The sequence below is a fragment of the Streptopelia decaocto genome, assembly GCF_964273445.1.
Source record: "Streptopelia decaocto genome assembly, chromosome: 3".
Classification (NCBI taxonomy): Eukaryota; Metazoa; Chordata; class Aves; order Columbiformes; family Columbidae; genus Streptopelia; species Streptopelia decaocto.
Window position 1 is genome coordinate 89,286,821 of NC_138656.1, and position 24,643 is coordinate 89,311,463.

General features: G+C 38.4%; 1 protein-coding gene across 2 annotated transcripts in view; it reads right to left on the bottom strand.

The window, feature by feature from the left end:
* KCNQ5 (potassium voltage-gated channel subfamily Q member 5) overlaps positions 1–24,643 on the bottom strand; it is a 287,966-nt gene that overhangs the window by 220,604 nt on the left and 42,719 nt on the right. Inside the window, exon 1 of one of the 2 annotated variants that reach the window (XM_082047470.1) lies at positions 10,453–10,553. The exons of the other annotated variant lie outside the window; for it this stretch is intronic. The gene's annotated coding sequence lies outside the window, so the exon portion shown is untranslated. Of the gene's footprint in view, positions 1–10,452; positions 10,554–24,643 lie in introns of those variants that run through there. 2 annotated transcript variants of the gene reach the window in all.

Genomic DNA, 24,643 nt, shown 5'->3' on the forward strand with positions numbered 1-24,643 from the left:
GAAACTAACTTGCCAGTGAGACTGCAATGTTATCCCAGACTAACAAACCTGGCTGTAATAGGTTTGGTTCTGATCATATTTACACCTGTATAATCAAGAGCGACAGTGCTTAGGAGGAAGCCTTTACACCACTATTACTACTTGTCAATATATATTTCCATGATTACAGTACACAAAAGTGAGTGCTTCCTAGCTTGTTTCTGAACTCCCACCTATAGGTATTACTTACATAGGTACGTAAATGATCCTGTGTATGAGAATAGATATTTGCATCACATACAAGAAGTGTCTTGTAAATCTGCAAAAATGGTCTCTTCATCAGAAGCTAAACTAAAACTCAGCTAAATAAGTTCACACAGAAAAGCAAATATTAGAAATGAAGTATTTATTATATTTGAACAGATGACACTGGCAAGGTGTATATAAATGCCATTAATAATCCCCTGGTTCATAAAGTCATTTTTCACTTCTGCAGCAGCCAATTTCTCATGCTCAACAATGTCTAGAGATACTCAAGGCAACAATGGCAAGCACAAAGTAAAATGTATTTATTGCCAACCTGAAATGTAAATTACCACTGTTTTCAAATAATTGCATGAATAGCAAGGAACATAAAACATTTCCTCTTGTTAGATAAATGGATACATTTCACTGAGAAGAAGATTAATGTGCATTTGAAACAGAATAATAGGTATAAACAGAAATTAAAGTGGTCTATTAAGATACAAGACTCTAAACACAATATTCTTAATCTAATCCCAGAGAATGAATAATTGCTGGACCTTTGCATTCCTCTTAATGAATCTATTTACACATAATTAAAACTATTCATCCTCCTTCAAGTCTAATATCTCTTGGATGGCATATTAGCAACTTAAAGTCTTCAATTTGCAATTCATTTTTAAGAAAACCATTGTGCAGGGAAAAAAGTAATATTCCTTTCAGTTTTACTGAATACCTGATCTTTTATTTGCAAATTATCTCACACTCAATATAAAGGGTAGAGCAAGGATATTACCTTTTCATTAGTAATCAGTAAAAGACATATTGCCATTCTGGCTATATGTCCTATGGATTACTAATAAAAAGATGGTAATATCTGTGATTTGTACTTGCTTAAAGTGGCATACTATCTGAACTTGCTATTTACTGTGATTTATCACTGCATCTCCTCTACACAAAGAACAGCATTTCTCTTGTGGTACTGACAGGTTCACTATAATTAAACCCACATTTTGTTCATTTTCTTTGATAATGTCAGAAATAGCAGAAGCTGATATTAATGAAGCCCTCTTTCCTTGCAGGCAGACCAGATGTAAGTTTTTCTTGTAGGCCATCATTTTTTGTGATGGAAAAGAGGTGCGGTGGGTTTGTTCTTTTTTCTGAGTGACCACCAGTCTCATGTGCATTACCAACATCACTGGGAGCACTGAACTCTAGCTGAGTGAAAAGAGTAGTCTTTTAGGGAGGGACAAGAGGTACCAAGAAGAAAAAATCATATTATCACAGAACCATAGAATAGTTTGGGTTGGAAGGGACCTTCAAAGTTCATCTAGTCCACTTCCCCTGCAATGAGCAGGGACATCTTTAACTAGATCGGGTTGCACAGAGACCCATCCAGCCTGGCCTTGAATGTCTCTGGGATGGGGCATCTGCCACCTCTCTGGGCAACCTGGGCCAGTGTTTTACCACCCTCATTGTAAATGAGGTGCCTTGGGGTCTCCCTGATCCACGCATGGGACACCACTAGCAACTGCACAGAATGGTTAATTCCATGCTTAGAGATCACAGACATGGACTCAAGCGCTGATCTGCGTGTCCCAGCTCCTGATCTTACTACTTTCTTTGCCTTAATGTCAGACATAAAACACCAATACTGTAAGTATGCTATGAAAACCTCTTACTCTTGAGATTATTCCGATTTTTTAAATTACAAAAAATAATTTTATCAGTGGAATTAACACAGTCATTATTTCAAATCGGGGGAAAAATAACTAGATTAATATGCAACTATAATACATTTTTTCATCAGTAACAGAAGAAAATTCAATATTTCGAAGTTCAAGAAAGTAGAAGAGAGAAAGCTGTAAGAAAGTACTGGCAAAATAGTGGAGGACCTTCCTTCTAGCTAAGATATATGTCCACACTAAACCTGGTCCTAGGACTTCAACTCTTTTACAGCAAAAGTAACAAAATTGTACTAGAAAACAGGGCATCCATTGCAGTAGTTTGTTGCTCAGTGTGAGCTGCAAAATAAAATCCATTCAAATGGATAAAACAAGAAGAAGTTAGTCTACCTGAGTTTTGGGTTGTTGCGAAACTCCTGTTTGCAGGACCCTATCTAAGAGTCTAAAGCTGGTTTGATGCACCCTCAAAAGCTGCAGTCTTACTGAGTGACTAAAACACACACATGTCCTTACAGCAAACTGTTGGGTCTTTACAGAACAATTATCTTTCTTCTGTTGCTTATCTGCATGATTCTGCTACTCGTCATGTAAAATTACGTTCAATATAACAGAATTAAAAAGAAATATTCTAAAAAAAGAGTGCAGAGACGCAGCATGAATTGAGAGAGAATGTAATTACAGCTCTTTCTTCTTGAGACTGATGGAGTCCAGACTTCAAAATCTAGTTCATAAACTAATTGCCTTGAAAAATTCAGCTTGAAAAACAAGAAGTGATTCAGATTCATGGTCTGTTTACTACATTATTGCACATTTATTTATTTTTCTTATTAACTGGAAGGTATTTGGAATTGTAGAACTGCCATTCAAAGCACCCAAATTTGTGAAAACACTGTAAAATATCTTCCTACACAATGTGAGCAACATGTTCATTGCTTTAATACAGCAACTGATGATTTAAACTCAGTTAAGGCTAGCAAGAGTAGACCACAAGGAATGATACCTGCCTTTAAGGACAAAGATTAATTATTCAAGGTACAATAAATCACTAGAGAAGCAGAAATTAACAGTCGCCTCAAGAAGATACAGCTTTCTGTTCTGGATACACCCTCCCAAAGGGCAGACCAATATAATTAGCATCCCTCTTAAAACCATTTGTGTATTGTGGAAGCAGCAAGGCCAGCAAGTATATATATTTTATTTTATTTATATATATATATAACACATATTTATATATATATTACTACAAGTACAAAGCCATTTAAGTGAGGCATCTATGAGGTAAAAGAATTAAGCACAGTACACCAACCTATTTGCAGTTATCAGTTTTCCTTTTCACTTTGTAAAAAGGCAGGGCTCAGTATGGGTAGCAAAAGCCTCCTGCCAGCTGTTCTGTCCTTCTGTGTCTCTGCAGAGCCAGAAGCACAGAGGCCGTGTCTGGGTGTTGCACAGCCACAGCAGCCGATGCTGTCAGGGCTCCTCTTCTCATCTGATGTTCTTCCCAAAACACCACGGCTGCTCCCTGAGGTCACCAGGCATTATGCCTCTAACAGAAGGCGTCATGGTTGCTGTCAACCCCTCCACCCACAAATGGGCTCTGACCCATTTGTTGAAATCACCTAGTTGAGAACATACTAAGCTAGAGAAGAATCACCACTCTTCCTTTTGCAAGAGAGTGTACACGATTTAATCTTAAACCATATTTACCATAATCTCAAATATCATGGATATTACCCACATATAGGATAGTGTGTGACTAATGCTTCTCTACACAAATCTTCAAAGCCAAGCCACTTCCCATAAAGCGTTACAAGAAAACATTTCGTAAATGAAAACAAAACAAACAAACCTCAAAAGTTTCTCCCTAGAATAATTGTCCTCAGTATAATGAAAAACATAATGCCTTATTTTAAATTATTTCAATTATTACCCTCTTTAAAAACAAAAACCTTCTTGAACAACTGATTGTGCAGATGCTATACTGCAGCCACTATTTTTAGCCAATAGCAAATTTATTGTAACTGACAAGTAGGTTTCAACATCTTATTGACAAAGTAACAATTTAATAAAGTCCAAAACTTTAGCCATGTGACTTTAGATCACATAAATGAACAACTTTTACCAAATAAATGAATAAAAATTTCTTATCAATACATTACTTAAAATTTTATATTTTTATTATTATTTTGTATGCTATCCAACCATACTCTGCTTTAATAGCTAGCAATTTAAACAGTTGTTTTGTATACTAAAACCTACATTAAATGCAAAAAAAGCCCCCCATCAGTTAACCAGAATAGAAATAATAAACAAATTCCTTTGTTCTCAGTGTGCACAGGGATTAACCACATAGATCAGACTGAAGGAAAACACACCTTTAGTGATTACCTTATCTAAGGCAACTCGAAGCCTTCAACATTCAACAACACCACTTTAACTAGCACAGTTAATCTTATAAATTAAGTTTTGGATTAAGTGTTTCTGTCCTGACCCGGATGCTATGAAGCAGTTAAATGTAGCTCAACGTAAGTTCACTTCCAGTAAGTCTACGATGGTATCACACTTTTTGCATTTAAAGAGCCCAATATTACTGTCAGATGTGGTCAAACGAAAAATATAAACGACTAAGCCTCAGTCATCCATGGACAAACTACCAAGCTGGTGGATAACTCAGTTTTGCTTTCCCCAGCAGGCTTTAGCAAGGCACACTGCAGGAACCCTGCCAGGTCCTCGTCTACCTTTTCAGGTTGCTCCAGCACGTTGCAGAGATCTGCACAGGTGAATGCTGCAAATGCGTCCTGGTATCCTGGCTACAGTGGAAACATGCTTAACACAAATATGATTGCAAGAAAACACAGTGCTGCCTCATGGTCATCCTGCTGTCCACCAGGACCCCCAGGTCCCTTTCCCCTACGCTGCTCTCTAACAGGTCATTCCCCAATTTATACTGGAACCTGGGGTTGTTCCTACCCAGATGCAATACTCTACACTTTCCCTTGTTATATTTCATTAAATTTTTCCCCGCCCAACTCTCCAGCCTGTCCAGGTCTCGCTGGATGGCAGCACAGCCTTCTGGCATGTCAGCCACTCCTCCCACCTTGGTGTCATCAGCAAACTTGCTGATAGTACACTCTATTCCCTCATCCAAGTCACTGATGAATATATTGAATAATACTGGCCCCAGTACTGACCCTTGAGGCACTCCACTAGATACAGGCCTCCAACTGGACTCTGCCCCATTGACCATGACTCTCTGCCTTCTTTACTTCAGCCAGTTCGCAGTCCACCTCACTACCCCATCATCCAGACCACTCTCCCTCATTTTAGCTGTGAGGATGCTGTGGGAGACTGTGTCAAATGCTTTACTGAAGCCTGAGTGTTGGGGTCTCCCACTTCCACAGCTTGGGTAAAAGGCTGAAATCCACCCAAAATCAGAGCTGCTGCCATCTTCACAAGCCTGGGTCCTGGCCACAATCCCACACTTTGTTTCATTGCTTTTACAGCTCTAAAATGTGGGATGCAGGAAACCCACTGAGCAAGCTCACAAGTGTGTCGACTCATGGGAGGAGCTCTGGTAGCCATCAGGTGGCTGCTCTTCAAGCCGTTGGTGATCTGGCCTCCTCAGGGTTTGCCTCATCGCTCTCTGCCCTTCCTCATCTCCTGGCCAGACTGCGCCATGATCCAGGCAGTGCCTGGTGGGATGGACTCTCCTCAAGGTGAGATGGCCAACACAGCCATTTTCAAACAACAGTCCCAAAGGGCAAAGTGTCGAAGCCCGGGACACCTGGATGTTTAAAAGTAAAGTATGTTCATGAAGGGGCAGGTATGAAGAAATGACAAACGAACACAGCTGTATTTTCAGTGTTTTAGGATCGATATATGACATCACTTAATCTGTTGCATGATCACTGAGATGAATGGCAGACAGATGACATCTGAGCGTTCAAGCATCAAGCATGTAGGAGGGTACTGCAGGTTGATTAACTGATTTTTAAGAATAAAATCTTGCTAGAAAATATATTATAAATGAAGTACGTATGTTGGAAATATATTCATTATAACAGAAAAATCGTACCAACGCAGGCCATCTGCTTTTGACTGACAGGTTTGGTAAACTGTCAGAATATCATGTAAACTGTAAAAATCTCATTTAATGAATATCTCAAAAACATACATAGCTCACATTACTGGCAAGCTTTTAATGAAAATATATATCAAAGAATCAAATATGTGTGAAATCTGAACTTCAATTACTCAATAAGATTAAGAACAAAGGCTGTAGAAAAACAGCAAGAGCTTCATCTATCCCTTCTGAGACGAATCAAAATCCCCTGAATGATCTAAAAGCCATGGTTATCAGCTTTTTAAGAAACGTAATTCTTCCACTGCTAATTCATTTAATATTATGCAGCATTTAAAATAATTCTGTAAGGACCAAAAGCAAACTAAAAAGAGAATACGAGTTCAGCCCCCCGTGAATATTTGCAGAAATTCTGTCCAAAAGATAGGTATTCTCTCCATCCCTTTTCATTATCTGAAATTTTTCATGTTTTCCATTAGCATCTCATTACCATCACCAAAAATATGATGATGACCTTGTAAGTTTGAGTTGAGGATCCCACTGGTGTCTAACCGCACCCTTTTGGACTGCTCCTCTACGCAAAGACAAACTCACGTGCAGTCATCTGCAGGACCGGGACCACAGATGTGCATGTAATACCTTCTCCCCTTGTTTTAAAAGTTTGTCCGTTACTTAAAGGAATGTTTGTCTCTGAGGCGAAATAGCATCTTTCTTCTGAACACATGAAATGATTATCAAGAGAGCTTCCAGCAACTTCCCTAATCTGCTTGAACATTTAAATTTCACTGGCACGAAAATGCTAGACTCCAGAGACTTTTCACTGTGATGAGGGATCATATACATAAAAAAAAAACAACCCTGCTCCTTCCACCACGGCATGTCAGGGATAATGCACCCCAGCCTCCAGCCCTTCTCCAGGCATTTTTCTTCCCGTTGCTCTGCTCCCTGCTCTCCACCTCGCCATGGCCAAGCGCAGGGCTGTGGTACAGCACCTGCTCACATGGGTCGCCTTCATGGAAACGCCTACAAGTAGCTTAAAACTGTAAGAATCCAGTTTCTGTAGAAAAGTAGGTGATATAAACTGAATGTCATATAGTCTCAATGTTTTCTCTATACATTTCAATCTCACACACTCTGACATTAGTACTGAATGATGTGATAGCCCCGTACATAAAAAACATTAATAATGACATACAGTAAATGGAGTAGGTGCAGGCAGCTGTCAGATTCTATAGAAAAACGCAAACTATTACTTATCATATATAGAAACTCCATGGCTGCTTTCACAGCTCCTTCCCTGCAAACCCTCTGTGATGGCAAACAATTTTCTGAAGGAGGAGAAGATGCTGCTGCTCTGTTGCATTTCACAGCCTTCCAGAACTGGCCATGGTCTCTCTGTGCTGATCTTTGCCTGTACAAATGCTTTACTAAGTTCAGCATTAGATTCTCATATAAATCTGCCTTCTGCAGCCACTAAACTGCCACCATAAAATGAAATTCAACTTTGGGTTTATTTCTTAGGGCAGGGATAGAGTACAGAATCTGCCCTTAAGTATTTTATTGATGGTATTTTTACACCCATTTTAAATTGCTTTGCTATCTCAAACTGTATTTCACATTACCCTGTTTTCATTTTCTACAGCTCATACGTTTAGATTTTGAAACACTTTTTTCTTTTTACCAAACTGTATTTAAAAAAAAATTCTTTTTGGGTACATGTATTTTTACTGAAGTGGTAATAACAGCTGGAGAAACTCAGAATACTCTAGCCTTGCTAAATGACTATTTGACAGCCTACAATTTCTCTGTCATTAAAATACATATTCTAGCACTGAGTTCATGTCGGAAGAATGCTACCCTAAGGAACAGTCTTTTCTCATAGTATGTAATTTAATTTTTCTTAATGCACTGTGCATTAAAACAAAAAGTGGTCAGTTCTGGAAAGAGAATTTCTGATATAACTGACCATTTAAAACAGTGGGAAGTACAGTTCATTCTCATAAAGGAATTCAAGCATACCACTCACTGCACATGTTCTCTAGGAAGGGTCTGACTGTTAATGTACCAGTGTATTTTTTTTTGTATGGTCACTGTAAAATAAAATAATTGTTTGCCTTGAGAAATAATAAATGGTAAATACACATGGGAATCTGGAAGGCCATGCAATAAGCATTGTACACAAACTAATTCACAGGACTACCCTTCTAATATATATACAGTGCGGATCTGAAAGAATTCTTAAAGGTGAATAAAACAGCCTTTAAGATTACTTTGGCTAGCAGTGGTTTTTATCCAGTAACATGATTTTTAAAAACCTGTTCTTCTGTTCTCCTGCAAACAGCACAACAGAGACTAGCTTTTGCTACTGCTGTAACTTACAAAATGACTAGCTATCAATGAACCAGTCCCAGAAACATCCACTACTAAATAACCACAAGCTGGTATAACTTGTGTTTTAGAAAACAACAGGAAGACTTTCAAAAGTCCAGAGAGGACCTACAAGCCTTGAGAAAATGCTGAAATTCAGAGAGGCAATATGCAGCAGCCATTCCATCTCATGTAATTTTCAGAATGAAAAGCTGCCTAGTGGCAGAAATTATTTGTTCTTGAGTAGTTATTTTTGAATATACTGTTTGGTCTCCGATTTTTATCCCGTGTAAGACTCTTCCCCTACAATCACTGTTAAACGGCAGCTGAGTGCGCTCTGGAAGCGCACACCACAGAACATTACTGCCTTTCACATGCTCATTTTAGTATCCCCTGTGGCAGCAGTACCCTGTCAACTCTAATAGTTTTACTACTAACGGTGATATTAATACATGTATTTACATTGCTGCATATTTAGGAGTGTGTGGTAAAGATCAAAGGAACAGACCTGCAACAGCGCTGGATTCTGTACAGCTATTTGACCCCTGCAAGAGCCCCTGTACACAGAATCATTGAATAGTTTGGGTCGGAAGGGACCTTCAAAGCTCATCTGGTCCAAGACCCCTGCCCTGAGCAGGGACATCTTCAACTAGATCAGGTTGCTCAGAGCCCTGTCCAGCCTCTCTGGGCAACCTGTTCCAGTGTTTCACCGCTCTCATTGTAAAAAATTTCCTCTTCATGTACAGCCTGAATGTGCCCTCCTTTAATTTAAAACCATTACCCCTTGACCTGTCATAACAAGCCCCGCTAAAAAGTTTGTCCTGAAAAATAAAGACAAAAGGCACATGCATCACCACAGGAAAGCCATCACTCCCATGGACATCATTTCACCAAGGCAGGAGCATGGCCATGGGACACGGGAGCTGCTGACCCCTCTGAGGGCAGGCATGATAAACAAATGACAAACACAAAGTATTTTGGGCTGGTTTCCTAAATGCCAAAAGATTTGTAGAGCAGAACTGTCATGACACCCAAGGGGTGTGAGGTGCCACCCCCAGCTCCTCAGAGTGCCCCCCCATGCCGGTGCAGAATGCACAGACCATCGGAGCTGACATTCCTATTGCAAATTGCTGCAAGTAAACCACATTATCAACCCATATACAATCCAATGCAAACAACCTAGAAGGAATTGGAAAGGGATGGTAAAAGAATGTGAAGCATATACTTTGATAGCACATTTTGTTGAACTCTGGAATTTTCAAATTTAGCATGACAGGTAGTAGTTTCAAAATGTCATACGTATTAGTTGAGAAATAATTTTAGAACCTCTGTAAAGTTCTCAACGGGCACAGCTGCACCAGTCATTTCATAGTCGGTATCCACCAAGAAAAATCTTTTTAACCACAAGCACTATATTTACCATGTATTCAGAATATGTTTAGTCATTAACATGTGAATGCAAATAAGTGATTGCCATTGTATTTTCAAAATAGCGAAAGAGGGAGTTAATATTCCCCCCAAGTCCCTTGTATCTGTGTTACTACAGATACCTAGGCATTCCATTGGTTTGTTGCTGTTCGGGGTATTTGTGCTTTAAAGTTCCCAGTGGGATGACTGAATGGTAAGAAGTGCATTACTGTCCCGCCCTACAAAGGCCGGACTAATGTTGTGCTCCTTCTCCTCCTGAGTTAACGTGGTCAGAGTTACCTTGGGTATCTCTGCACAGCAATGCATAGCTATATGTACACATGTCAGATCTACAGTTGCAAAATCATTATTAACACTCTGTACTCAAAAAATTTTCCTAATTAACTGATCCACCCACCAGTTCATCATTATTATTTCCTACAGCATTTGTTGATGTCTAAAGTTTCCCAGAGCATTCAAGAGAGTAAAACCTAATTAATTTGTGGGGACTTGATGGCAGGACAAAGCAGCTGCAAGCTATGTAATACTGGTCTTTCTCCCAGATATTCTTGTTATGTTACCAAAGTCTTAGTTGGGAACAAAGATAACACATAGAGAATTGCACAGTACTCTAGTAGAAGTTCAATCACTGAAATATGAGGATTACACAAACATCTTAATGGCATTACTTACAGAGCTACTGGGGAAGAAGAGATTATTTGGCAGGGAGAATTCAATTTGCTTTGGAGCAGTACAATAATTTAGCTGCATAGCCTTGTTTCCAGCCACAGATTAGAACTTCTTCAGACAGCAAATCCTAAAACAAGAAGTAACCCAGGTTTCTTACAAAACATTTGTAATGCAAAGAGTCAAGAAAGATTCAGTGCCACTCATACATTGGCAACTGATTCATGTGATGCAAAAGTTACCATGGTAATTCTCAGATCAATTTTATTAAAACAACAGATAACATATATGCATATTCTGCTGTCACTACAGGCCTAGAAGTCATCAGAAGTACAGGGCTACACAGCTGGTAAAAGAGAAGTGTGCACACAAGTCTATTAATAAAGCAGGTCAGAATTTGAAATCAGCAGATAATGCTAAATTCTACATCATTATTTGAATGTCACAATTTAAAATTACACAATAATTTGTGAGACTCTTGCTCAGTGACTTTTGTGTAAGCATCTTCCTATTTTGCTTAAAACCAGTAATGTGTAATTCATTTTGCCCAAGAGTTCCATGGAGAGCTGGCTGGGTCTCAGCAGGGTAAGCTAAACCTGTGTGCTCAGACCCAGTGGGAGGTGGCAGCTTCCACTCAGGCTTGGAGGATGACACATACCTGAGCCTGGTGGCACCAAAGCCTTTCAGGTCACCTCCACAGATCCACCCTGCCAGCCGCCATCCCTGTCCTGGAGACCACACCTGGCAGGTCACCTCCACTGCTCTGTTGTATATTTTTATTTCATTTACTGACCACCTTTTTCGCCTGTGATTTTGTTTTCTGATGCATGCACGTTCAACGACAGCAGGTTTTTCAATCTATTCTAAACGTATCTCTTCATTTCTCATCTGGTACCTTTTCATCTGACAAAATATACTACCTGTACAAACAGTTTTCCACCTAGTCTCCTGATAGCAAGTTGGATGTCATGGTTAACTCTAGCACATATTTCAATTTTCCAAAACAAGCTTTTAATTCACAGTTTCTGGAACACAAAACTCCCATTATATACATTTCCAGAGTTCATCAAAACCTTCATGATGGCCTAAAATTCTGGTCCTGGAGACTGAGCTTTTAAGAGATGAGCATAACCGGAAGATACTCTGAACAGGGAAGCAGCAATTAAAGAACTTGGAACAAGGCTTAGAAAAAAAGCACATTTTCTGCCAGAATTTAAATGCTGAAAGATGCTTATCACATAAGTTGTTAAAATCAACACTAAAAGTCATTTTAATTGCTTGAATGTATAAACAAATGGAGGACCTCCAAGTTTTGGGTCCATGAAAGTCAGTGGGAAGCTTTGGGGCATTTAATTATGCCTATAACTATTCAACTAGCCTAGCTGCTGTCCCATTTCATATACCAGTCTTCTCAGTAGCAAGAGTTGAGTCTTACTTGATCATGCAGCAAGACTGTGCTTCAGAGAAGGAACACAGTGATTAAGGTTTTACAATATCATGTTTATAATCACATCCATGTTAAGAATCACAGGCCAGCTGAGGCTGGATGGCATCTCTAGAGATCATTTAGTCCAACACCTGGCCAGAGCAGGGTCACCTAGGGCAGGTTGCTCAGGGCCATGTCCAGACAGGTTTTGAGTATCTCCAAGGATGGAGACTCCACAGCCTCTCTGGGCTCCAATGTATGACCACCCTCACAGTAAAAAAAATAGTTTTTTCTTTTCACAGAATCACAGAATGGTTGGGATTGGAAGGGACCTCTAGAGATCATCTAGTCCAATCCACCTGCTAAAGCTGGTTCATCCAGAGCAGATCACACAGGAATGTGTCCAGATGGGTTTTGAATGTCTCCAGAGAGGGAGACTCCACAACCTCTCTGGGCAGCCTGTTCCAGTGCTCTGGCTCCCTCAAAGTAAAGAAGGTTCTCCATGTTTGAGTGGAATTGAGTGTGCTTCAGTTTGCGCCCACTGACTCACGTCCTTTCAGGAATAAAGAGTGTTTCGTTGGCATGGTTTGAAAGAGCAGATAAGCATGTAAAAGACGGCACTCCAAAAGATAATTCTGGAATAATAACTCTTCTTGCACACAGATTTGAACAGCAACCTACTTAGGATGCTGTGTGTACTTTAAACATATTTTAATCGGAAAAATAATGAACTCTGTCAGATAAGAAGAAAAACAAACCCAGAGATCTTCCTACTCCTAAATTGGGTAGATTTAAGTAACTTTTCCACCAAATGCTCTTACAACCAGAATTGCACTGTGGATTCTCTCTTTGTGCTATTAATAAACAGAAAGGAGCAAGGAAGGTGCTATCACCTCCCTTCTCCTACAGACCACCCTGGCACTACATAAAGTTGGTTGCCACCATCACTGTAGATCATTCAAACTGGAACTTTTTACAGAATTCATGCTTTTGTGAAACCACGTTGGAAGACAACTGCAATTTGAGAAAGGGCATTGCCACCTTCAGAGACTAAACTCAAAACAATTAAAATTATTTGGGTGTATAAACGGAGGCATGTTTTTAAATTATTGGCTCAAATTTCTAAGCCTTCTGAGAACAAACACAATGATCCATGAACGCAGTAATAGAGGATCTGGAGAAGAAGCTACCCTAGGTCCTTTATCAGTAAAATAGCTCGAAAGGTCTACAGCAAAAAGAATACAGGAAAAGGAACATCAAAAAAAGAGAATACTGGCTTTACAGTTCGTCTGATATGTTGCAAGTACTTTTTGCCCCCCAGTACTATGCAGACTTATTAGTCTTTATTTTGGGGTCACAGTGGACAAGCTGAGAATTATTAATATTTTCAGCTTATGCGTCAGACAGGAAAAAATTACCTAGGGAAAAGAAATACTGCTTATATGTGTGTATATATTATACCACACTCCATAAAGATATACATATTTAAAAAAATTTGTAGAAATCACGCTGTCAAATGTTCTCATTTTATAGGAAAATGGGCATATTTCTTTATCAACATGTGAATAAACTTTAATTTCTACATTAAAGAAATTCAGAAAACATTACAGTGCCAATTAGCTAATAATAGGTGGTGGGAATGACAGAAGATGGCAAGCGGCAATGTTAGACATGAGGCCACACACACACATACTCTACTTCCTAGCAGTAATATATAGCAACAGCCTTATATTTCAACAGTTAGCAACTTGATATGACAATAAAAAGCACCAAGTAATCCTTTCATTACAATCATACAAAATCAGGGTGGAAAGATAGCATGTGTTTTTCTAAAGAGATTGTATTTTATTATTCATTATGCTCCTGCCAAAGAATACAGAATCAAGGAAATACTTTCTTAGTTCCACTTTTGGCATGCTGAATCATAGCTTCTACAGAGAAAGCGTAACAGATTCGTGTTCTCAACTGTCTTCCAGAATCTGATGGATATTTGGAAAAAAAAAAAAAGAAGAAAAAGAAAAATATCAGTATTCTTCCTAAGCATCTAAAATGCTTTTGCCACTATGTTATTTTAAATACAAATCACAAAGAGATCAGATTCAGAAACTTCTCTCCATTCAATTTCAAACACAGACACACAAACCCTTCATGTTATATCTGTGCTCTTCTATATGTACAGGACAAACTGGGAAAGGTTACTGATTCTCAAATAAGACTATTAGCACACACACAGAATTACCATGTTAGAATTAGAGTGAGTCTACCAGAAATATTTCATCCAAATAAAGCTTCTTAAAGCTGTGTTTAGCATTTCTGATTTTTGAAAAATGCAATTTTCTAAAATGGAAATGTGAAATTCCAGTAACTCACAAAATGATGAGGAAATAGAAATACAGGCAATAAAGCATAATGCCAAGGAATCTTTTCCCATGTTAACATATATTTAAGTGTTTGTAAAGTAATTTTCAAATATATTTACATATACCATAACATGACTTTCTGTAAGAAGATGCTGTTTATCTATCAAACAATTTATTTGAACTTTTTACTTTTATGGCAATTGTATCATACTAGCCTTCAGATACGAGGACTCCAAGAAATACAGACAAACTCGTTAAAAACCCACCACTCTTTTCTAGAAGTGTTTCCTCCCTCTTGACTGTGGGTAGCAAAACATGACTACAAATAAACAGAAAATGACATTCCACTGCTGAACTTAAAACATTTTTTAAAGCTACATTATCAAAACCTAAAAAGTACGTCAAAATGGTTTTATGCATTTTCAATGCTGAATTTTCAATACTCACTGTTGTGAAGTCATCTTTTTTCTGCCTTATACAGGCCATGTACCATTACTTATCCTGGCTTTTAGGCATTCAGGTTCACAAGTATATATAAAAAGTATTCATATAACATCCAGTAGAAAGCATTTATAAATACAAGAGAAGGAATAGTTGATGTGGCTGCCCTGCACTATTTTCAGATGTCTAAGATGTCTGCATAAATAAGCATGAATCACTGATTATTTTAACTTCTCATAGGACAGCTAATAGGAATTAAGTTATTATACTCAGTTATACCCCAGTATAAAAAAAACGTGGCAGTTCCTTAACAGATGCTGCCATTATCACACATAGAATTGTGTTTTATAAAAATCACAAGAGGTTTTTTACTTCAAGAAGATTTCACCAGTCTTTAAAAACCATGCTGCTTTTCTTGTTGGCCCAGCATCAACAGATGCAAGCCCTTTTTGTTGTCTCTCACAGTCAAAATGGTTTGTCTCATGGGTAATTGAAAGAGTTGGGTGCCTCGAAAGTGCACTTTATCTTGTCCTAAAATGAATACCAAAGACGACAGTTACAATATCTTTGCCTCTCTGAGTGCGTCTTTTTCTCTCTATAGGTTAACATACAACCTTACATTGCTGTCTTGCTGAGTGTAAGGTAGACGTCTTAAGCCCAGATACCCAACTCCTGATTGGTGAGGTGATCCCACCTTACCAACCGCATAAAACAGATCAGAAAATAACCTAATTTCCAAGGCTGCAATAATAATGATAGTCTTAAATAAGCTACTTCGCTCCTCTTTTACCAGCACACCAGTGTCTTAATACATGTCCTTTAACACCCATTGTTGTCCTTAACATCAGTGTAAACCCATATTGAACTTTTCTTACGCATATGAAATTCTTTTGGACTTCCTTGAATATAAATCAGCATGCTACAAAATTTACCACCAACATTCACTGGAGTGAATCCTTGAGGTCAGCATTCTAGCACGAATATTTAGCTCATCATAAGCATGCACTTTCATACTGCAATAAATCCTAACTTGCATTATTCAAATCCCAAACTCTTAACCACTAATCTACAAGAGACACTCGTTGAAAGAAATACCACGCCTAGCACTTTTAAAGATGTAAGAGCCGACAACAAGGAACATCAAGCTGGAGAATCTAATGCTGGAAGAGATTCGAATGACGAAGTACAGAGAGCTTCAAAGTACGATTAGAGTATTTGTCAAAGTAGCTGCCTGCTGAGACACAGCCACAGTTTACTGGAGCGCAGAAGAACATCATCTTTCCATACCTGTGCATACTGGGATCACAGGGAATGCATCTGTGGTCTGACCAGCATGGCCTTGTGTATGTCCTTATAGATGGAGAAACTAATAGCCAGAGTTGTATCCCCCATAGAGACAGAGAAAGAAACTGCAAGAGGTGTAGGTGAGGGGGTTGTCTAGAATACAATGGAGAAGCCTAGTCAAACTTAAAAAACAACAAACCAAACCAAACAAACAAAACAACACCAACAACAAAACAACACAAAAAACCCCACTGAGAACCTCTTATATGGAGTACTAGAGAACAGCTGTTTTGGCACAGCAAAAAACAAACCAAAAGGGTCGTGACCTGTATGTATGGATACATTGGGGGCCATGAGGGAGGAGAGACAAGAGACAAAGGAACATGACTGGCAGAAAAGAAAATGCATATAAACTAGCAACGAAGAAATTCAAGATGCAAGTTAGACGTCTGCTTCTAACCATAAAAACAGCTGGATTTTGGAACATCCTTGTGCAAGGTGTCAGCTACCTCAACCAGAAGACACCTTCATTCAGGCATTCATGATGTATGGCCATCACTAATTGTACAAGAGGACTAGATAATATTGATTGTTACTTTAGGACCTTAAAATCTCTATAGCAATAGAGTGTAAAAATTTTACGTAAAATAGTCCCACAATTTTTGTTGCATGCACATAGGTCTTTTTGTATTTACTGTTTTAGGAATCATTCCTTTCCAAAAGCTGTTAAGCATAGTTTATAGAGCTGTATGGCTAAGATGAAGGATAGTGATCACTGAAGTAAAAACAAGAAGACAAAAGAATGTAAAATTAGAATTACAAATAACTGATCTTTTTTTAACACAAAGTGAAAAAGAAAGTCTACATAGGCACATTGCATTTATAGTATCAAAAAGATATTAGGCCATGTGGCATTCATTTTCACTACACATTGATAGTATAATTCAATTTCAACAATTATCTTTCAGTTCATTATAAACCTGCTGACAACTGCAAGAAATCAGGGTCCTTCCATGAGATCCACAGACATTTGATACAACTTTACAGCTAGAGGAATTTTCCTTAGATCATTATTTACAAAGATAAGATCAAAATTAAAACATCGGGAAAACGTTGAACATTTTGACATGTGAAACTTCAGGAGACCCTTTTATATTGGAAGCATTCTATATTTACAGTTGGTTTTGATTAAGATAGAAACTAAGTCAAGTTTTCAGTGTGCTCAAATACAAGCTTAAGAAGGGTTTAAGTGCAGTGACTAAAGCTTTGTCTGTACTGCAAAAACTGGTAAAGGATTCTGCATGATTGCTACTGTTTCACCTCAATCTATGAGAAGTCCAGAAAAATGACTTTCTACAATTACCACTCTCCCGTCTTCTAAATTTTGTTTCAGCATCCCAAATAGTATCATCACTTGGATGAATGAGTTGTAAAGTCCCGAGTGAATTATGAATTCCTACTTACATGTGGTTAGTGTATTTTTGAAGTGTAAGTACCTAGATTTAGCTATCAATCCCGGAACTTCCGTGGAAAGCCTGCTGTGCAAAATCATGTAGCTCTTAGAAAAGAGAAACAGTCAATCACAGGCTTTGCCTGGTCTCTTCTGGCAGTAAATTCTACAGCGGGGGCTCTACTTCTAAGGATGGTTTGCACAGAAAACAAGCCAGGAGTCTCTTACTATTCCATGTGGCACATGGCAAAGAATGGTGTTTTGCTTTTTTTAAAAGTAGACATGTCCAATCTATCAGATGGTTTGGTAGGTGGAGAATTTTAGTTCTGTTCTGATGAGCACAAACTGCAAGTGAGGTTCACAGAAAAAACATGGAAGAAAACATGTTCGTTTGGCCATTCTGTTATCCATGAAAAGCACTGCTGGTGACTTCGGAGTAACCACAGAAATCCACTGCAGCACAGGATACCCGAGAGGGCTCAAGTATACCCTTAAGTTAATTCTTAGTATATTTTTTAGTTATGCAAAGCTGTTTTTCTTATCTGAGCTACAGCAAATGAATTTCATGAAATTACACAATTACTAAAAATAAAATATACCTGGGTTCTAGTTCCCTAGATCACGTGTTATGTGACAGCACCACAGCAGTTGAACATGCTAAAGCCTGGACCCTTAATCCACAGCACGAGTAAGTACTCAAAACAAAGCAGAATGTTACAGGGCCTATAAAAAACACTAAAAGTGCATTTGAAATTAAAATACTTCTTCCTGCTCCCTTTTTTGACTTGATGTGGGGGGACTCAGCCCATAGCATGCCACTGAAGTATCACTGGCAGAGTGAACTCTAGGTAATGCTTCCGCAGCGTGTGGTGTGACCCTATGGTCTGCAGAGTGGAAAGCATTTATAACAGTAGAAGCCCACAGAAGGCGAAAGCAGCAACTTGTTTGCTATCTTCCTGTCAACCTGCAGAATCTGTCTTCTCGCAGAACCATGACAGGCGTTGACAGCCTTTGCAGAGAGCAACGAAGAAATCTCCAATATAAATGTAAACTCCGGCATAAATATAGTCTGAGCCATCTTGGTGTTCGCGGTCTCTACTTAGTCAAACAAACTGAATTTGTCTTCTTCAGTAAAATTAGCTGTGCATTGGCTCGGAGAAGAACTGGTTTGTATCTTCAGAACAAATCTGATGAACAAGCTACTCGATCTGACTGAAAACTCCTAAGAGCCAGAGCAGAAACCAGATTCATAAGAAACAGTCTTGACTGCTCAGCCCACTGAGTCACTTACAGAGGTCCATACCCCAACTTTTGCTATATTTCTTAGAGCAAAAGCACATGAAACACAGTCAGTGTATGTAACTGCATATTGTTGTAACTCCCCATTGCAGAGAAATTATTCAGTGCATTAACTGTAAGAAACCAAGAGCTTACATCTCTTGATGTAAGCATGGATGATGTGTTTTTGGCTTCTTCTGGTCAAATATGACAACATCAGTAGACATCAAGTTCTGATTATATTGCTCAGTACTACCACTGAGCTATTTTGAAAGCTTCCTTCTGCCATAATCCCCAAAAGCACTGGGAGCTTTTTTTGGGGACAGTAACTAAGATTGCTTTCACATTTGAATCAAATATCAAAATAATCAATTCCTTACATTCTACGATATTAGATACAGAGTTTTTCTCCTTCATTTATGTGAAGTGTGCATTAATTTTGCTGAGAATTCTGAATTCCAAGAGTAACTCCTCCAGCAGCAGCTGAGTCTCTCAACCTTCAAGCTCAAAATACTAAACTTCTTGCAGTCCTCTGTAAAATTCAAAGTTATTATTTCATGTGAAATATTCTGCCTCCCTGCCTCTCCTTTCCACAGCTCTATATATTATCCAGGCAGAGGTAAAAGTACGGACACTTTTCAGTGGATCAGCAGGACCGAGAGGGCTAAGCGCCTGGCTGCAGAGCAGCACACACGTTCTGTGTACCAGACCATTACTGGCGCAAAAAGCAATACTCCTTTCTGCATTATGCGTTTTTAATAATCTTGTTTTTTCTCCCTTGATACTTCACATTTATCCAACTTCCTTCTCTGCAATTTAGCTCTTTATTTAGCTCACAAAGTAGGCATTATCCTAAGTAGGTAGAGTATTCATCTTTTGGTGTCAGTGCCAGTTACCCCTAGCAACCAACCTTTCAAGGAAAACCTTATTTTCATCTGGTAACCCAAAATAGGACTAAAGGGTCAACTGCAAAGCAAATACAAGAAATCAGCTTTTAAGCCTGAAAAATGTTCAATAAAGGGCCTCCTTCTATTTGTAGAATTCAAGTGTCAAAGAGAGATTAGGTTTCTTAAGAAATTATGTCACATGACTGGGGGAAAAATCCCTAAAAAGTGACATGTTGGTGCTCACTTAAAAACCAGATGCAACAGCATCACATTTCAAGCAGCACATCCATTTGGAAGAAGCCTCAAAGATGTATGACATACATACTGACCTTATCTAAACAAGAAGAAACCACACAATCTAATTACAAAAGCTAGAAGCAATGACACTGTTTTTAAACCCAATGTGTTCAAGACACACCAATATACATCCATACACACACAGCTCATCTCACCATTCAACTTGGCTGAAACCTGTGTGAACTACACTTTCTGTCACCAAGTAATAATTAAATTAAAATTAAAAACAGAATTAGAAATAGGTCCTATGGCAAATGAAAACAGTAAAACAGTTGTTAGAGTTATCTGAGACTCAACCTGTGTGACTTGCAGAGCAGTGGTGCTTTCTGCAGACACAACGGGCGAGTCACCATTAAGACATGTAAGTAGACCGCACTTTGACTATCTCCTGCCAAGGCTGAGAATTAGTCCTTTGCTTGGTTTGGATTACTTGAAGCAAAATCTCCAAAGATCTGGAAATAAATCCCTCCGTTGATAACAGTGGGTTTTGTACAATTAAGTTGTGTCATCTGTTATGCAGCTACTGGCCTTGAAAAAGTTGCCAAGGCAGAATGAGCTGATAGCACTGTAGTGCTAGGAACAACTCTATGTGATAGCAGCACACAGCATGAGATTCATCTGACAAAAGACAGACATTGCCTAACATGTCACCTAACCCTTAAAATTGGTGTAGAAAAGCCGATACTTTCAGAAGGCAGTTCATCTTGTTAGAAACCAGAGGTCTACAGCAGGCCAGATGAACTGCACTCTCTTTCTCTCCACTGGCTTTAAGGGACTGTTGGATGACCGTGTCCCAACAAGACACCCACAGCCCAGCACAGTGTCTCCTGCCAGGGGACGTAATGCCTGCTCCACAGCCACAGTAAGCACGGGTTCACCTCAGGAAACAGAAAGCCTGCTATCTCTTCTGAAATTCTCTTGAAATCTAAGTTGAAAGCCCAAATGGATATTATTCTTTTAACTGGCTTACAAGGATCACATAAACACATTCCTGACTCTTTATATATAGGACGTGGGAATTTCAAAACACAGCAACTCCAGAAGCACCATTTACGTTCATTCTCGCTTTTGGATACTTCAGATACCCTTAATCATGGTTGACAATTGAAGTTAAACTGCCAGACCCATCGTTTTGTCTTGGCTTTGTTTCTGTTGCAAGTAGCTGGGTTGAAAGACAGGAGCTTCTTATTTATACTTATCAAAAGTACATGGGAAAATATAACATAATTTAAAAACTGCTTTCTATCAAGGAAATAGCTTTAGTCAGTGAGCAGCACCGCAATTACTGACCAAGCATGCATAGGTCAACATTGTTCAGCAAAAACATGAACTGCTATTTTTTATTTTAATTTGCATTTATAAAAATAGATTCGGGAAATGCAGTTATTTGTTTCACAAGCATTGGAAGAATGCACACACCATATTTACCATTTGGGCATAACCTGCTTCTACTGAAGTTAATTAACTGACATTGATTTCAATGGAAAAAGGATCAGTTCATCTTTGCAATACCATCTACTGAATATTATTGCTTCCATAAGCAAATAATGTAGGACATGTGATGCTTTTATTTTCAGTGCTTGGATCTCTTCCCTCTAAAGTGCATTAGGATAAAATTAGTAAGCTGTATTTCTACCCACTTGTGATCAGCAATAAATACACGCTCTTGTAGCCTAGTGCACTTTTCCCTGGTGAAAATCAACACTCCCTTCTGAAAACTCAGATACAGGGCTTCATATTTCTTCTTTTTGTGTAGAAAAAGAACAAGGAAAGATGATACAGTGGAGTTTGTATGATAACAGAGTATAGGCCTTTATGGTGTGGAAAATACCTGACTTAAGTGGGGCTGCCTACACAATCATGAAGTGAAAAGAAAACATTTACTGTTTCTCATAGCTCAAAAATTAAGGACATAGAGTGAAACTCTGCAGTGGAATGTCCTTTGGATCTACTGAGTACAACAGAAAGAATTCAGCTTCCAGTTCAGAAAGTCCTGAACACTTCCTTAGCAGCAAGCAAGGTGGTTATTGGAGGAGGCATCAAGGGGGACCTTGGCTCATTCAGTCTTTCTCTAAAAGTCCATTACTGGCTTGTACTGGGACACTGGAAATTATGGTAGATAAAACCCTAGGCTGTTTCGATAAGGCTACTTCACGAAAAGAATGGCCCGTGGGGTTTTTTACTTAATATTATAATTTTCTATTGTCAGTTGAGAAGAATCTGCTTCTGGAATGCTATCCTTCTAAGTTTTTTTCCTAATTAGAAGTACGTTTGTGCTTCTGATTGACTTTCCAAGTGACTTTTGGTGAATGCTTATTCATCTTGTTCCAACTGGCAAATCACATCTATGTGACAGACAGATCACACGCATATGTGACAGACAAATAGATGTGATAAACATATTTATGTAAATTTGATTACAAATTCCTGACAAGACCCCAAACCAACACTTTTACAGTGTTACAGACTATATAAAACTATATCTCATAGTCCTTAAGAAAAACCTGGGGTAGCCAGGACAGAGTCTCTGCTACAGGTGTCAAAGCACTGTAAGAGCATAAGGCTAAGGGCCAGAATCTTCACACCTCCACACTGGTGCAGAATTATTAAAACCTGGGTGGATGGAAATCAATTCAGTCTGTTCATGTCTACGAAGGGAAACAGACTGATTATAGATGACCACAGAAACAGGACCAGAGACACACAGGAGACATCTTTACGTATACAAGTTCTGGACTCTTATTAATATGAACGGGTAAGTCTAAGCAACCCTTTGCCCCTGTGAACTGCTGGCTGGAAAGTGTTGTCTGCTTATTCTGATCTTATCAAGGCATATTCAGTTCCCATTGGGCAGACGTTCCTTTTTCATGCAAACATTTGTGGCGTTGTCCTGCTTTTTTTGGAAGTTTGTTTCAGACTGCTAAATAGCTTCCTTCTTGTTGTTCCTTTAAACTTGGGAATATATCTACCAGTGCTACTCCTTAAGCACTGGTCTGCTAAGAAGGCAGAAGTTTATTGGAAAATATCCTACACTTAATTGAATGTGGTCTCTCTTTCTCATGATACTGATACCCATGGGCACAAACCAATCTGTGTAAAAAAGGGGAAATAATCTATTCTCTCCAGACATCTAAGCCAAATTGCACAGGAGGTGAAGAAAGTACTGTTGTCTTCTTGTTGAGATTTACCATTTATCAAAAGAGTCTAATGCTCAGTCAGTGAAAAAAACTGAGCTTATCCAAAAGCAAAATGGATTTTTTTTTGTGTGTGATGCTTTTGAAACAATTACTTTTCAGGAAAGTCAATTATAGACGAGTTTCAATACCCCATCTAATCCTCTTATTTTTAAGCTGAATATTTTCTTTACATGTTATAATTAAAGTGTCAAAGGTAACACAATATTTGTGGATCAATTTAAAGAACTGACTTTAATAATTGAAAAGATAATTATTTTGAATTAATAGGAAACCTTTATTTAAATGTATTAAAATATTTTCTTGAATATTTGCTCTTTAATTTTGTTACCTAAAGAGAAATCTATTTTCTTGATTGTTACCTACTAAAACTTGTTGGTTTCCAATTAACCACAACTTTTTGGCATTACTTTTTGCTAACCAGGAGGCTACACAGATTAAACGTATTTTCACACACAGAGAAGCTATATATAAATGAAAACATATTTACACAGTTTTGTATCAGAAAATTTATTTATTTGCTGATGTTTTGCATTTTAATTTATGAAACACTGAAACAGTAATTTTTTTTTTTAGTAATTTGTGTCAGACTGCATTCAGATGGAAACTAGAATCATAAAATGTAGAAAATAATGTTCTAAAAATAGTTACATATGTTTATCAGACTCCTGGAGTCAAACACACACACAGAGTCTCCTCCCTCCTCAAGATCATTTAAACACAGTTTAGGAAAATTATCTATAAATGAAAAAGAAGTCTCATTTTCAGCTAAATGAGCTGAAAGTCCTGATGATCACATCTTTAAGGAATTCAAGATTAAAAGAGACTTATGTTTTTATATGTAAAACTAAAGAGAATGCAACTGCATTTCAGTTCCAAATGAATCTCTGTAGGTATTGAACTGAACAAGCCAAAAATGCTATTTCTTTATCCACTGAACAGACTAGAGAGGTTAAGCCAGAAATTTTCACATTTGGTGGTACATCAAACACGCTGGCTCTAAAATTTGTAGCACTTAAACATTTCTGAAACAAAACATAAATAGTATACCATAGTAGATGCTGACTGACAGGTCACAATTTTAAACAGGAAGAAAAGGTTTATGAAAAATAAAAAACAAACACAAACTTACTTGAATAAAGTAGACAAAAACAATTCAAATTGTTACATACCACAACACACGTACACATACACACATTATATCCACCTCCTGAAAAAGATGTGCGCGTGGTGTGAATCTTTTAGCTTCCCAGCTTTCCAGCACTGTACTAATCAGTATAGCACTTTCTTTTCAACAAACAAGAAACCATACAATAGTTTCTCTGTAGTCTCTGGTGTCAGGAATAACTCATTCTTAAAACAGCCCCAAAACAAAAGCGAGTAAATTGGCTCACGACAGCCAAGCACCTTGTGGGACAGCAACTTCTGTACTTGGTCCTGAGCCCCACAAGACCTGGTCATTCTGAATTTGCCTCACTTCACATTTCAGCATCTTCTTCTGGCCCCAGCAACAGAATCGCTGCCTGGAAGACCTCCCTGATTTCTGACAGCCCTGTATTCCAGTCAAAGCCAAATACACA